Below are 4,847 nucleotides of genomic sequence, written 5' to 3'. Positions count from 1 at the left end.
CAAAAATTATAGAATATATCACAGCGCCACAGTCCTCCGGAGCCCGTCCCAGAGCCGCCACATGCTGGGCCCATCGTCGGAGTTGTGGAGGAATAGGGGAGGTGAGGAGGAGGACATGCGGAGTTGTGGAGGAATAGGGGAGGTGAGGAGGAGGACATGCGGAGTGATGCGGAGAGTGTGATGCGGACGGCGCTAGAGCACGTCTTATAAAGCCTCGGCCAGGCCATGCGAATGGACGGTCAACTGCTGGTCGTGGGGCACCTAGCACGATTTTGTCTGGGGTAGCTCGTCGGTGCCGAGACGGTCGTCGGGCCGCCTAGAAAGTGCATCCGAGGGACGAGTGGGAGGGTGGAAAGGAGATGGGGTGTGGCCAACTCTGCGGCACCGCGTCAGGTGAGCGCCAAGACCTCTGAATGGAGCCATGGCTTAGTGGTGATCGCGCTGGTCGATTGGAGCTCGCCCTGCCGTTAATCAACCATGATGACATACAATGTTGCGGCAACGAGCTAGGGAACACGTGAAATTGGCGGTGGCGTTTCGAGCTTCCGCGGCGGCGAAGCAGGTTGTGACGGTCATCTAGGCCAGTAGGGCTAGCGGGGGGGGTCAGGAAGGGGGGGGGCGAAGTTCCAAATCGGGCGGTTGGGACTACCGCCCCAACATTTTAAGTTTTCGGGCAGCTGCTATTGGTGATGCAAATATGCATCACTTGTAGCAATTATTGAGGCAGAACCTAAAATTTTGTAGATAACATATATAACTATATTAGGGCTACTGCTGGAGGCTTTTTTTACCCCAAAAGACCAAAAAAAAATACAGCTTTTTGGCATGACTGCATTTTTATGGCTGCTATTGGAGATTCTCATACCATGTAATAAGTACAATCTTTGTTTTTATGTACTCCCCATATTAGCTTTGGTTGAGGTCAAACTATATAAAGTTTGATCAAGTCTATATAAAACATTATGAACATTATTTACGATAATAAATCTACATGATGTGAAAATATATCCAATGATGAATCTACTGGTATTGGTTTGGTACTGTATATGTTGATATTTCTTTATAAACTTGTTAAGAGTTTATAAAATTTGACTTTAGACAAACAAACTATAGAGGTTGAACATGAGGACTCAATGTTGTGCACTCAATAGTGTACCCCTTCGCCTCCTGACGCGAGTGCATATGCGATTAGGGTTTCTTGACCTCCCGCCAGAGCCACTCTGATGGCCTTAGGGCTACGGAGGCGCGATGGAACCTTGCCCTTGCCGGCGGGAGGGTTCCTATTCCGATTTTAGGTGTTCTTTTGAGGTCGATTAGGATTTGTTTCCTGCCAGGAAAGCGTTACGATGGCGGCTCCCTGAAAATGGAATAATGTTCCCTCACCATGCCTAGTCTCATCCCGGTGATGCATCTAGCATTAGAGCATCACCAGAGCGGGTGTGAAGTTGTGTTACTGAGGGATCTCATGGGATTCGGTCTGTATTAGTCTTCGATTCATCTCCGTGGATCTAGTATTCGTTCTTGTTTGGTCATGTGTCTATAGGTTGGATCTTTTTGATCAACACTTTTCTTCGTCGGCGGCGATTGCCGTTCTGTGTGATGGTCAAATGGAGCCTTAACACGACGACTTCCTGAGTGTGTGCTATAACAAGTTTTACCCAGCTCCAATCAGAAAGGGGCGATGAGGGTTGCGACATTTTGGGTCGATTCAGTGCTTGTAGTCGTCGTTAGGTGATTTATGAACCTATATGTAATTTATCATTTGTAATGTTCTTTGTACTGATGACATGTTATGACTAGATGAGAGGGTTCATTAAAAAAATGATGCACATTTCAAGGCCTAAATCAAGTATGGTGTGTACGTACGTGAGTATATTTCAGACACACCAATTACACACGACGATCGACGCGGACGCCACACCAACACGCACCAATAATCCTACACCTACGACGGCTAATGTAAATGTTCACATAACTTTCCAACAATACTTCTTTTCCCTCTGATTTTACGTGGGGTGAGGCCCGCCTTCTCTCTAACTCCAATCATAACTTGCTAGCTGTCTAATCCTCTAAGGATTACTTTAAGCCATTCATAGATGTAGCATTATTCTAATCCTACACCTACGTACCATCTAGGTAAACTTACTTAAACTTCATAATTTACTTCTCTCTTCCCCCCGAATTTCACGTGGTGGGGTCCGGGCCATTTTTTTTCTTCCAATCAAATCACCCAAACCAGTTTTCACGTAGTTTTACGTACAATAATTGCCTGGGTGTAGCAAAGCCCCAATACGCACGGAGCAATGCTACACATACGTAATGTTACGTTCACGTAAAAACTGATGCGGGGTTTGTTAATTGGGCCAGGATTTGCAGCTGGGGCCCACCCCGGTTAAAATAGGGGGGGGGGGATTTATGGAAGGTTACGTAACCCTACGTAGAACTTTCGTAGGTGTAGAATTATCGATACGCACGGTAAGTTACATGGACACCACTCACGCATGCGTTCTCGGTTATTTTCTGCACTACCTTTTTTTTGCGGGGTATTTTTTGCACTACCTAAAACAACAAACAAACACTAACTAAGCAACGAGTCTCTCTGTGTGTATGCTCTTCATAGGTCTATACTAGCACCAACGTCTTGTGCCGGCAGCGACCGGCGAGTTAGTCGCAGCACATGTCGCAGATCCAGCAGCAGCAGAGCGCGGCCAGGCTGAAAAGCACGACACATCGAGATCAGCGACAATGAAGTAAGTTACTCCCTCTGTTTCAGAATAGATGACCCAACTTTATACTAACTTTGTATTGAAATTAGTACAAAATTGAATCATCTATTTTAAAATGGAGGGAGTACAAAGGAGGTGCTATCGATCGATGGAGCAGCTGGTGGTGGCGCGTACTTACCATCCTTGGATGAATCCCTTTTCGCCGCCGCCTTGACGTTGCTCCGCAGCCGCGGATGGGTAGTAGCCTGCACACGCATACGTAAGGCACACACATGAGCAAACTAAAGCAACAGCTTGGGGTACGTGCTAGCCTATCTTTATCTCATCTGACGACGACACCGCAGCTAACTGAAGTGAGTTCAGCCTCGGTTTTCAGACATGAGCATGGAGATCAAAACTGGTCGAAATTAACTAACCTGGGGGTAGGGGTGGAGCCTGGTTGTTCCTCTCATTCTCCATCACGTATATCTATCGATCGACTGAATCCGTATGTGCGTGTGCGAGGAGAATCGATGCTGTGTCCGGCGATCGATCGATCGATGGTTTCTGCTGGATGCTGATGGGTGCCTCTCTGCTCGTCTCGACGCCCCAAGGTCCTATCTATATATACACACCGCCGGCTAGCTGCTGGCCACTCCCACCGTCGCAACAGGCACGCGGAGAGCACGTAGATAGAGCATAGTAGATAGTACACAAGGTTCTCTCCCCACCTTTTCAGACCACGCCACGCGGTTGTGGATCGACCATTAGCCGGATTCGATTCGGAGTGACTCAACAGCACGTGCCTTTACGAGCTTGACAAATCCAAAGTGTGAATCCATGGCCTAGGTTTGTTGAGCAGATTGAAACACACACACACACACACACACACACACACACACACACACACTAGCTAGTGATCGATCGACATGGTACGCACGTACAGTGATCGAGAAGTTAGCCGGCCATGCAGGAGTTGGTGCAAGGGATCGACGGTTCGGGTCGCGCCGTCGCTGGCTAGCTGACCGGAGAAATCTAGCTCAAGATCAGATGCAAAGCAACTATATTCTCCGGCGCCCCTTTCTGACTGCTGTTTCGGGCTTGTTATTTAATCTTGGAATATGAGACACACTCGCAAGTTCAAAAAGCCCCAGGACTCGCACTTTTGAACCAGCTTAACGGATACGAAGCAATTTTGTTTCCGTTTTGGAACAGTCACCTGACGGCTCTACATCAAGGGCATCTCTAGAAGATACCTTGTTCTAAAAGTCAGAAACCTCTTCATTATTCTGTTTCATTATTTACAAGTTTTGCAGTGATTAAATGTTTATTCATCTAGTGCATTTCCTACAAACTTAATCTCTCAAAAAATGAATTTTGCCAATTCTTCCAAACATTTGCATTGAAACAAATCCACGACATTTCAAAGCAAACATGGAAAATTCAAATGCACCACATCATAATTCAACTGTGACTTTACGAGCATAAATAAAGTTCATCAGATCGAACGTCTAAACATAACCATAAATTGTGCTAAAAAGGTACCGAATGAACAAGCTCATTTCAAAATACCACCAACATGCGGTGGACCAAAAGCCATAATAGTTCACATGGGCCTCATGCACTCGCACCATCACTATCGGCACCACCATGAAATCCACTGCATCATCATTCAATTGCACACTACAAAAGCAAAGAAAGAACCTAGCAATCAATATCACACCATGCATCAATCTCTTGAGCAATTGCAAAACAAAAACAAACAGAATATTTATTACCCTGTGGGCATATCCTCGAGCATGTCGGCCTCGCTCCTTGTCTTGTCTGAGTTTGGGTCATCGTTGGCTTCCAGAGATGGAGGGGGTGGCGGTGCAGCCTCCTGGGTAGCCGTCGGTGCTGCTCGAGGTCGGTTGGTGGTGGTGGTGGTGGTGGGGGAGGGGGGGGGTGACTGCATCCTTCTTCTTCGCTGCGTCCGCCAACTTGGCCGACAATTGCAATTTGCCGGTCAGTGCCGACAAGGGTTGTAGGGTGGTGGCGGCGGAGTGAGTGGCGACCACCACCGACAGTTGAGCACTTTTGATAAGGTTCTTGCCTTGGCGCCGCATTTTGGTACTTACAACACTGAATCCACATCAAGTTTAA

The 4,847-nt window shown here is 47.2% G+C and overlaps 1 long non-coding RNA gene across 1 annotated transcript; it reads right to left on the bottom strand.

The window, feature by feature from the left end:
* Positions 1 to 2,423: 2,423 nt before the first annotated feature.
* LOC125549303 lies at positions 2,424 to 3,941 on the bottom strand. The gene is made up of 3 exons (XR_007301309.1): positions 3,143 to 3,941; positions 2,905 to 2,971; positions 2,424 to 2,713 (listed from the first exon to the last, which is right to left on the bottom strand). It is a non-coding gene; the product is annotated as an uncharacterized LOC125549303 (long non-coding RNA).
* Between the last annotated feature and the right edge of the window lie 906 nt (positions 3,942 to 4,847).

This window comes from Triticum urartu, chromosome 3, assembly GCF_003073215.2.
Source record: "Triticum urartu cultivar G1812 chromosome 3, Tu2.1, whole genome shotgun sequence".
Classification (NCBI taxonomy): domain Eukaryota; kingdom Viridiplantae; phylum Streptophyta; class Magnoliopsida; order Poales; family Poaceae; genus Triticum; species Triticum urartu.
Note: the sequence above shows the minus strand (reverse complement) of the source record. Positions and strands in the feature narration are given on the sequence as shown.